Consider the following 11785-nt stretch of genomic DNA (forward strand, 5'->3'; position numbering starts at 1 on the left):
GCAGTGAGGAGGGAGTCACCATGCATGAAATTAATGTTCTTGTGAAAGGGAGCCCAGAAGACTCCCTCACTCCACCATGAAAGGCAATTAGGCAGCCAGAAAGAAGGCATTTCATAGGGCCTGTTTGTCATGGCCTGCTCAACTCAGCCTTAGAGCCTCCAGAGTGGCAGGGATTATGGGTCAATTGCTTGTAAGTTACCCAGTTTGTGATATGGTGCTTCATAATGGCATCCCAAACTGACTGAAAATCTGAAGTATAAGTAAGAAGAATTCAATCAGACAACTGTTTACTAATGACTTAAAGGGGGAATCTGTTTCTTAGTTTTAGTTTTTTTTTTTCTTTTTAATAAAATATGGAATGCTTCACAAATTTTCGTGTCATCCTTGCACAGGGGCCATGCTAATCTTCTCTGTATTGTTCCAATTTTAGTATATGTGCTGCCGAAGCGAGCACTAGTTTTGGTTTTTACTGTATCATTTTGCTAACATTTTGCTTTCTTTTTTGTAACCATTGCATCCAAGGAAAGACAATCTTTGTAAATCCCGAATAGTTAAAAAATGGCTACAAACTGTGACAAGCCCATTAATTAATTGGTATCCTGAGATCAGCACAATTGTCTGCTGTGTGACAAATATCCCATAAAAGACCTTCTGTATGCTTATCTAAGGAGCTGAAAAGAAGCATATGCACTTGTGGTTTTTGCCTGCAAAAAGAGATAAGACTGGGCAGGGTTTAATAATGTGCCTCTGTGCTTATCATACGATAAATTAATGTTGGGTAGCTCCTAGACTTTGGATGTTCCAAATTTTGTATAACTGATAAAAGATTTGTAGATGACAAAGGTAAATACTGTTGAGTCTTCCCCTGTCCTTTGGAGCCAAGAGGCCTGCCATTAAAGTATCTATAAGAGGGACAACACTTCAGGCTAGAAAGTAATGAAATGTCAATACTGGGCAGTTAAGACATGTCTCTGATTTTACTTGTCTGGCATTATTCAGAGGCTCACTTATGCATGGCTTAAGAAAAGTTCAGGTAACTCTCTACTCCCGTACTTACTCTCTACCTGACATCCCTCCAAAGGTGCACTTCCAGCCATAGAAACTACTTTGTTAATTAAATCTTCTACATTCAGTTCATCATGGGCTTAGCAGTATGTCAGCAGGTCTAAAACCCATCTCTTTATTAGTCTTCCTGCCTAGCCAGCATTATAGCAGTAATTCTCCATCCACCCCATTCCTCACTTGTGAAATCTCCTGGCCTCACCTTCCTTTCCCCAAGCCACTGAATATTCATCCTTCCAGTCATTAGCACACTCCACACCCAGTCATTAAAGATATGTTTAACATGTGCCTGCTGTTTGCTTGGTGCCAAGGCAGTTAGAGGAAGACAGAAGTCAGTTGCCTCCTAGAGCCTGTGGTCTAAGGGCTAATGCCTAAGACAGAAAGAGTCCTCCAGACCTTGTGTTGACTGATCTCTCATCTACATTTCAATTTTGCTTTTGCTCACTTAGCATTCCTTTGCTTCCCTGAGGCTTCCCAGTGGAGATTCCACCCCAGAGCACTTGCCTAACTGTTTAGAGACCAACAGTTCCTGTTTCTACTTCTTAGCCTGAGGCCAACCTCTTAAATACTCCACTCTCTTCCCTTTCCAATTCCTGTTTCTTTCCTTCTCCACCCTTCTTTTCTGCCTCTTCTACTCTAATTACCCTCTCCACCAGTTCTCTCTTGAACAACCTTCTACTCCTGCTGAAAGCAACTCTTCCAAAACAAAGCCAAATAGTAGACTTGAGTGTTCCAGACTCAGTTCACCTGATTGGGGTTTTGAGCGTCTAAACAAGACTGCCACACACTGGGCTGATGCCTATATATCTGAAAACTTTTCTTTTGCTCTAGTGAAGTATCACTTGGCCATCAAAAACAGTTGTAAAGTTCGAATTACTTCCTTGAGATGGAGAAATATTTACAACAGTGGTAGATGAAGCAACATAAAGAGATTTGAGACCAATTCTTGTTAATAGTCATCTGTTGCGGACCACTCTGCCCCACGTTGGGGTCCAGACATGTTGAGAGCCGCTCTGTCAATGTCTGAACCCGCACTGCCAAAAGCCTTGGGGGCTAAACCGTTAGAGCCTGCACTGCCCCAAGCTGCTTCAATCTGCGGCTTGGGGTTCAGCAAGAGAGAGAGTGAGGATGGATGTGAAGAATGGAGACCAGACAGAGTGTGATTCAATCCTGTTTACTCTTCAGTCTCTCTTCTTCTCTCCAAGTCCCAAGTCTTGAGTTCCTAGTCCCTAGTGCCTCCAAGTTCCAAGCTCCCTTCCAAGTGCCTAATACCTAATAATAATCTCTTCTGAGTTCTCTAGTCCAGGTGTCTTCTTCCTCAATGCCTAATTCCTACTCCAAGTTGTACTCTGTCCAAGTTCTTCCTCCAAGTTGTAATCTCTGAAGTGTCTGATTCTCTGTTCTCCAAATTGTTCTGAACTCTCCTGTCTGCCTCTCACCTTTTATAAGTCTCACTTCTAAGCCATGCCTCTAAGTCACGCCTTTAATCGTACCCTTAGATCTTGTCTCTAAATCTGATCTCTAAGTCACACCCTTAAGTCACACACCTTTAAGTTTCACACACCCAAGGGAAATCCTGGGTGTCTAAAGCAAGATGTTATTAGAGTGTGCTCAGGTGTTGCAGGCTAATGTAATCAAGTCTCTTATCAAGATATATGGCTCAAGATGGCTGCAAGGAAGATAGCCGCCTTCTGTCGGCTCCCCACAGTCATCTGTCCACACAAGCCCAGTAAAGTAGCACCAAAAGAGCCTCCGCCAAACCTGAGATGTTTGTAGGGCAGGAAACGGATACTAGGGAGGCAGGCGATATTTCAATAATCCTGACAGGTAGGTATGACTGAGATGACACAAACCAACAACAGGCAGGAAGCCAGGTTCAAACCTAGATCTGAGTCAAACCAAAAACACAAGTCTCATATGACAGACAGCGGGCAAGAAGGGGTCTGAAGCTTCTCACCAGAAAGCCCTCAATGGATTGGGCCTGTAGCAAAGAAAATTATTATTAACAGAATTTTTAAATGTCATAAAGTAATGGCTTGTTCACCTCTTTTTTTTGTTTCAGACTACCATGTCTTCTCTTCTCTCTCTTTTTTCTCACTTGCTTGCTTTTGCAGAACTTGAGCTCTATTGCTTTGTTTTGTTTTCTTTCTTTTTGATTAAAGTTTCTCCTGGGAATAGCCTGCTGAGGAAAAATCATAGTCTGTGGCATTGTGCTGTGGGCACCGGAAGGAGTCAATACTTGATTTTGAAATGGAGTAGCCTTTCCCAAGCTGTGTCCTGTTGGGAGTCACTAATTCGTGTTCCAAAAATAAAGGGTTTTGATGCAAGAGAGACTGAGTTTTTACAATGCCTCCAACCAGTGCATACCGCCAGAAACATGCTAATATGTTTTTAAAAAGTGATATTGTTTAGGGGTCTTATCTAGTGGTCTTGATCAGATTCTCAGGTTCATTCTCTCTGCCAGCTAAAGAATCAAAGGGCAGGAAAAATCAGAAGCTCAACAGGTAGCAGCAGAGACAGAATCAGCAGTTGAAGAAAGGTATTTATTGGGGGTAAGGAAACACACATGCAGCAGATACACAGAGTAAAAGACCCTCTGAAAGCAGGGCGTTGCTGGGGAGGGGAGATGCAGAAAGCTGAAAAAAAAAATCCAGTTTCTTCTCCATTTAACAGTGTCTGAACCGAGCGGTGGTGGCACACGCCTTTAATCCCAGCACTTGGGAGGCAGAGGCAGGCAGATTTCTGAGTTTGAGGCCAGCCTGGTCTACAGAGTGAGTTCCAGGACAGCCAGGGCTACACAGAGAAACCCTGTCTCGAAAAACCAACAACAAAAACAAAAACAAACAAACAAAAAAAAAAACCAAAAAAAAAACAAAACAAGCAAACAAACAAAAACAGTGTCTGAAGAGTTTTCCTCCCCTAATTTAGGGCTGGTCAGTTTGAAGAAAGCCAGAAGGTTTGATTGTCTCAGATCTGTTGTGTGGCACATCCTGAGCAGGCTTTGTTGAGCCAGTCCACCAACAAGGGGTGGGCTCCTGGAGACAAAAAGCTCAAAAGTCTTTGGTTTAAGCCAGCAGTTCTCAACTTGTGGGTCAAAACCCCCACACTGGTCACATATCAGATGTCCTACATATCAGATATTTTTATTACTATTCATAACTGGCAAGATTACAGTTATGAAGTAGCAATGGAAATAATTTTATGGTTGGGAGTCAGCACAGTATGATGAACTGTATTCAAGCATCCCAGCATTAGGACCACTGGTTTAAGCTGTCAGGCTTTTGTCTCATGTCAGAAGGATAAGGAAGAAGCTGGCCCTTCTTTCTATTTGTCCACTTTCCAGGGAGTTTGTGATTCCCAGTCTCTCAAAAAACAATAATAAGGAGAGGTCTTGAACTTTACTTAAAAGCTAGACAAATCTAACTTGAACAAACTTGCTCTCCTGAGGCACATGTTATGTTGTTTCCTTTTTCAGAAACAAACCATTAAATAAAATATTTTTTTTAAAAAAAGGAAAAGAAAAACAAAATTCTCTTCAGATTTGGTTCTCTGTATATCCAATTAGAGAACCACATGGTCTGGAATATTCTCAAGAAATGAGCCACATTAGAAAAGATTTCCCATGAAAGTTACTTCATGCGAAACAAGTTTAGAGAAGCACTGAATGGACTTCCAAAGGCAAGTTCAATGTCAACCATTATTTATTGTTCCTGGAAACATGCATATTACCATTCCTTAATATTTTATTCTGCTAAACGTTTAATATCATTGGTCATTATCTTATTTTGTTTTAGTTCAGAATTCATAGAATAGATTTTTGTCCTAGTTCAGGTTAGTGCATGAACAACCTTTTCTTCATTCTATGCCTGTGCAAGAATTTACATGCCTAGACAAGCTGCATAGGAGAAGATTCAGATTACAGATACCTGCTGGGATTTTGTAGCATGTGCTGTGTTAGGATCAGAGAACGCAGTAGTCATCAGAAGTTTCCCTGCCTCAGTGGTGCTAGTGGACTAGCACTGCTGCCCATTCAGGTTAGTGTAATAAAACATCATAATTTGGATTATTGTAAACAGCAAACACTTATTCTCACAATTGCAGAAGCTTGTGTGTTCACTGGCCCTTAATTCCAGTATTTAGTATGCAGGGACAGGTAGATCTCTGAGTTCAAAACCAGCCTGATCTACATAGTGAATTCCAGGTCAGCCAGGGATGCATAGTGAGGCCCTGTCTCAAAAACAAATCCATAGTTGTAGAAGCATAGGAATTATCAGTAGATCAGGAGATAGGGAGATAGCCTGGTAAGTGGTTGCTTCTTCATGCAAGGAACCTTCTACATCCTCAGCCATGGGAAGAATAGGGTAGCTTCTTGAAACCTCTTCTGCAAAGGCAATAATAATCCAGAGGGCTCACCCTCATGACCTAATCAATCACTACCCGAAGTCTGTGAATACTAAAATGATCACTTGTGCACATTTTAAAATATGAATGGGAATGCAGATATTCAGATTAGAATAGATATGCATACCAGTAGTGTTCAGTTGTGTTATGATTATGAGACATAAGCATCAGGTAGTAGAAAAGAAGAAACAACCATTTTATGGTTTCTGCTCTGTCTCTCTCTTTCCTTCTTTTTTCTTTCTTTCTTTCTTTCTTTCTTTCTTTCTTTCTTTCTTTCTTTTTTTTCTTTTTGTTTTTGTTCTTTTTGTTTTTCAAGACAGAGTTTCTCTGTATAGCCTTGGCTGTCTTGGAACTCACTCTGTAGACCAGGCTGGACTCAAACTCAGAAATCTACCTGCCTCTGCCGCTCAAGTGCCGGGATTAAAGGTGTGTGCCACCACTGCCCGGCTCTGTCCCTCTTTCTTAAAGATGCTTTTTACCACCTTTGCTTAAAATAAAGCTTACATGCTAATGGCCCAAGGATTCTGAGCCATTAGTGATGTAATTTGTCCCAAGACATACTTGGAATGTAAACAGTGACCCAGAATGCCAAGCAATCTTTCTGTGTTTTGTGCTTGGTAGTATTTTAATAACAGCTCAATATGTATATCACAACCTAAGAAAAAACTACAGTGACTTGAGTTTCAACCTTTGCACTAGGCAAGCTTAAACCAATTTTTACATGATCTGACCAGGTATATTTAGCTCTGGCCAGGGTTTCTAATTCTGTAGGACTGCAGTGTGACCTTTGCTTTTGCATTTGCCCTGAAGTTGTTGATGTAGCAGGTCTTAGAGGCGGGAGTTTAAGAAGCATGGTTTAAGGGATGAAACATATTAATTTACCAAATTAAAACCATTAATAAAAAATGCAGAAGAGATAATATCTTAGCTGTAATGGAGAAAACGAGGCTTAGAATATTTAAAAACTGCAGTTAGATAGGTAGGCAAAGCTAAATTTAATATTCATATCCTTAACAGCCATGATAGATTAAGTCGAAGACCCAAGCTTCCTTCTATTACAGACGGTCAAAATTCAAATTCAGAGTTAAGATACATTATGTTTTGACCGGAAATATTTTTCTCTTCCTCATAAGTAGGTGTTTTAGGGATTTGAGTTAAAAGAAAAACCTTTCTCTGTACCTATAACAAATAAAATGCTATAATTGGAAATAAAGCTGGTCTGAGGTTGGGGCAGAGTTTATTTCTTGTGTGTGGACCTTGAGGATCTGCTACCTTAATCTTGGGAAGCAAACTTTCTGAAGACAGTGCCAGTGGGAGAAACATAGACTGGGATAGTGTGACATCCCAGGAGAGCTCAATAGCAAGGGGCAGAGACTGAGCTACTTTCAAGAGGAAAACCACAGCAAGAATGGAGACATCCTATTTCTCAACTCAGTAGAGGTGCACATTGTTCATGGACTGTATTGACTAGTAAAAACAGAACCTGATCAAAAAGCAGCCTTGTCCTGAGGCCCACCTGCTGCTGCAGGCACCACCACAGCTCGGTGGTTCCCAGCCACACCATCCGACTCACACAGATCTGGAGGTGAAAGGTTATAATTGCTCATCTGGAGGCCATGGAGGTGCCTGCATTCAAAGCCAGAAGCACAGTACCTTCATTTCTGTCACTGAGGTCAACTCCTATTTCCCTTAAGAGGTCTTCGTGATTACATTATCCATCCAGGTAATTTTCCCATTCTAAAGGCTTAAACTTCAGTCATTTCTGCAAAATTCTTTTTGCCGTATGTGTTAGTTGGGGGTTTTACTGCTGTGAAAAGACACCACGGCCAATGCAAGTCTTATAAAGGACCACATTCAATTGGGGCTGGCTTACAGGTTCAGAGGTTCAGTCCATTATCCTCAGGGCAGTAACATGGCAGCATTCAGGCAGGCATGGTTCGGGAGGAGCTGAGGGTTCCACATCTTCATCTGAAGCTGCTAGCAGAGTACTCACTTCCAGGCAGCTAGGACTAGAGCATTAAAGCCTATACCAACAGTGACACACCTACTTCAACAAGGCCACACTGTCCAGTAGTGCTACTCCCTGGCCCAAGCATATACAAACCATCACACCATATAAGGCCATGTATTCAACACTTCTATGGATTAAGGTAACCCAGTCACAAAAGAACACACATGGTATTCACTCACTGATAATTGGATATTAGCCCAGAAGCTTGAAATACCCAAGATTCAACTCACAGACCACATGAAGCTCATGAAGAAGGAAGACCAAGTGTGGGTGCTTCGGTTCTTCTTTTTTTTTTTTTTTTTTTTTTTTTTTTTTTTTTCGAGACAGGGTTTCTCTGTGTAGCCCGGGCTGTCCTGGAACTCACTCTGTAGACCAGGCTGGCCTCGAACTCAGAAATCCGCCTGCCTCTGCCTCCCAAGTGCTGGGATTAAAGGCGTGCGCCACCACTGCCCGGCTTTCGGTTCTTCTTAATAGTAACAAAATACTCAAGGGAGCAAATATGGAGACAAAGTGTGGGACAGAAACTGAAGGAGGGCAGTCTGGAGACCATTCCATCTGAGTATCCACCCCATGTGCAGTCACCAAAGGTAGATGCTGATGTGGATGTCAGGAACTGTATGCTGACAGGAGCCTGATATAGCTGTCTCCCTAGAGGTCTGCCAGAGTCTGACATATTTAGAGGTGGATGCTTACAGCTAACCATTGAACTGATCAAGGGGTTCCCAATGGAGGAGTTAGAGAGAAAACTGAAGAAGCTGAAAAGGTTTGTGGCCCCATGAGGAGAGCAACAATACCAACCAACCAGAGCTCTCAGAGTCTAAACCACCAGCCTGTGAGCACATAGGGAGGGACCCATGGCTCCAGTTGTATATGTAGGGCAGGATGGCCTTGTTGGGCATAGATGGGAGAGGAGATCCTTGGTTTCATGAAGGCTGGATGCCCCAGTGTGAGGAGGTGGGAGTAGGGGGGTAGGTGGGGGAACATCCTCATAGAAGCAGGAGGAGAGAGGGGATGGAGGTTCCTGGGTTGGGGGGGAATGGGGTAAGGAGATAACATCTGAAATGTAAATAACATATCCAATAAAAAAAAAGAAAAGAAAAATAGAACAAATACTCTATTAGTGATAGAGAGAGGGAACTTGAAGAAAATCAGGAACTAGAAAGAGCAATCATTAAAAAAAGATAGAGACATCTTTGAGAAACATTGTTTTCATATATGTGTTGTAATTTTTTTTATCCAAAAAAAAATGAACTCTTCCTTGTATAGGTTGCGAACCAAAGCAAACTGCCTTCACTTTTGTCAATACAAAACTAATGGCGCCAGAGATCTTTGGCACACAAATTTTCAGGGAGCCTGGATTTTTCTCCAGACCCCAAGTGTAAATCAGCACCAACTTGAGCTGTCCTAAGGCAACCATTGTCTTTGTCATTGCTGGAGGACATGTGGAACAATTGTCAATGGACTAGGAAAGGAAAACATTTGGGAAATAATTTTCTCACCTCTAGTATGGGGTCTAATTCCAGTATTCTAGAAAGATGAGACCTGTGGCTAGTTTCAGGGGCTAGCTTGAACTATATAGTGGAAATCTGTATCTAAATAAACAGCACAAACAGAAAGTCAGGTGCTCTCTCCTCTTTTCCAGGTGTTAGATGTCAGTGGTCAAGGATTTAATGTCTGGGTGTAGCATTTTTCTCATTCATTCATTCATGCATTCATTCATGTGCTATTGCTTATTGCATGCATATGAGTGGGCTACTGTATTATGAAATCCTAGAATTATAATATCACATGTTAGTATATTAATATATAAAATATTTAGATGCATTTTTAACACTAAGGTCAATCATATTGTTTTTTTTCCTTCCGATAGCTCCCCAAATAGATTCCATATACAAGTGGTATCATGAAACCTCTGCCCTTCATGTTCTTAGCAGAAAATAACCATGGCTGTCTATGCTCTGATAAAATACTGGCTTTAGATTCCTGACTTGATTTCTAGGTGTGATTTTCTGAGCTTTTAGAAAATTCTCTCTTTCTCTCTCTCTCTCTCTCTCTCTCTCTCTCTCTCTCTCTCTCTCTCTCATCCTCCTCTTCCTCCTCCCCTCACTCCCTCCCTTTCTAACATTAGATCAAAGTACTTAATTAGAAGCCCACAATTCACCTATTATAATTTATCCCACATGATTGGCTATATTTACCTGGTAAATACAGAATCAATTTCTAAATAAGCGATTCATCTTCTAACTCATAGATCTTCTACACCTCTGAGATTCTATGGTTCTCATATTTTTAAGCACCTCAGTAAACACTTATGTTGTCTTGATATGTGATGATAAGCTAATTTTTCTCTGTTTTGGTATTATAAAAAATTAACCAAATAGGAAGATGAGACAATTAGAAACAACAGAGCAACGGCAGCTGCAGGAAACGACTACACAACATTCTTTCTTCCCTTTCGTGGGAGAGAAAACTGTCTTCCGTTTCAGAGCATCTTGCTCCAAATATCCTTGTATTTGGCAGAAGCCTCCTCCTAATCCATTCTCTTTTGTAGCAGCTGCATCTCACCCTCAAGTGAATTAGGTTGTTAGAACTATGCAGGCCTAGTTAGACTTTAGAGAGGGACAAGTCCTCTAATGAACTATGGCATTCAAGATTCACTTCAAAGAATACAAAGGGCCAACGTCAGTCTTAGCATGAGTGGGGAGCCAGAGTCTGGACAATTTTCATTGAGAACGATGAGTTAAGAATGATACAGTTTAGTTTGTTTTGTTTTGTTTTTTTTCCCCTCCTTTAAAAACAGGAGTAAGTGGTGTCACCTTTAGTCCCAGCACTCCAGAGGTAGAGGCAGGTGGAGCTCTGTGTCAGACCAGCCCTAAATGCAGAGTTCCAGGACAGGCAGGGTTGCACAGTAAAGCCCTGTCTTGAAAAAACAAAATAAAATAAATAAAAACAGGAGAAAAAAAAAAAACAAAAAACAAAAAACAAAAACAAAAAAAACTACAGCTGTTCCTAAGTCGGGGGGGGGGGGGGGGGGGGGGGGGGGGGGGGGGGGAGTCAAACCAAAACCAAATTTAATTACAAAGTCAGAGACAGATAAATGGTATGCTTGTCTCTAGATGGAAGTCTGCATTTGTGGTTTAACGGTGTCTATGGAGCTCTAGTATGACACTGTCAAAAGTTGTCTTCTATGTTCTTGATGCTTTGACTTCTGGAGTCAAGGATTTGGGAAGAGAGTTCTCTCCCAGTGTTATGTAATTCCTGGGTACAGAGAGCATGCTGGTCACATGTGAAATTAACCAGTCTACCACATAAGCCCCAACTGAACTCTGACACTTCAGGCCAAGAGTTCCCTACTTTAACAGCCCCAGGGCCAAGTACCAGATAGTTTAGGACACTCTCCCTATACTGTAGAGCCTGTTAGTTCCCTAGTCAAATGAGCCATTCCCAAACCCACTTTTCTCTCTCTTCCCTTTCCTTGCCTCATTGCCTTTCCTCAGAAACCAAATGGCTCTTGCCATCTTTGTCTCCATTTTCTCCTGCTCTGAATGACCCCCCCATTTTCCCATGTGACCCCCCAGTGGCATGTGCCTTGTTTCTAGAGACATGCAAGTCTCTAGAAAAAAAAATTCTTTCATGGTAGTCACTTCATATCTGCTTGACTTATGCTACCCAATTGAGACAAAACTCGAGAAGATTTTAAAATATAAACTCAACTCCTAGATCTGCTGAACAATCCAGGCATGGGAAGTGACTGGTTCATGCAAACATCCTAGGTAGGTATGTGCTTTGCATTCGGGGAAAGGCAACAGATCAATTTACCTGGAGCCTGTCTATTATAGTGAAATGAGTCCTTATCTGAGTGGAGGAAGTAGGAGAGGGAAAGCTAGATCCTGAGTTCCATGTGTCTTAAAGATAAGTCTCAGAAGTCTGGATTATTCTAAATGTGAACAAAATTAAAGAATTTGAAGTAACAAGCAAAACAATCTAACTTCTTTCTAAAGGACTACTCCACGGTCCACGTGGAAAGAGAATCACACTGAAGGCAGGTAAGATTTTCTTCACTGTGACAGAATAACAGAGGGAATCATCTTAAATGAGGGAAAGGTTGACTTTTGACTCACAGTTTCAGATGTTTCAGTGTGCTCTATTTTGATGGCCACATTGTTTAGGTCCTGTGATCCCAGAATAAGTACATTTCAGAAGCCCACGGCAGAGGAAACTGCTCATCTTATTGCAGCAAGGAAGTAAAGAGAGAGGGGAAGAGACAGGAATCCTAATGTCCCATCAACAGGCACACCCAGCTGACCTAAC

General features: G+C 41.6%; 1 non-coding gene across 1 annotated transcript; it reads right to left on the reverse strand.

Annotated features, from left to right (window-relative positions):
- Positions 1–347: 347 nt before the first annotated feature.
- Positions 348–454, reverse strand: LOC117718360 (U6 spliceosomal RNA). The gene has a single exon (XR_004608045.1). It is a non-coding gene; the product is annotated as a U6 spliceosomal RNA (small nuclear RNA).
- Positions 455–11785: the final 11331 nt, after the last annotated feature.

This window comes from Arvicanthis niloticus, chromosome 12, assembly GCF_011762505.2.
Source record: "Arvicanthis niloticus isolate mArvNil1 chromosome 12, mArvNil1.pat.X, whole genome shotgun sequence".
Lineage (NCBI taxonomy): Eukaryota > Metazoa > Chordata > Mammalia > Rodentia > Muridae > Arvicanthis > Arvicanthis niloticus.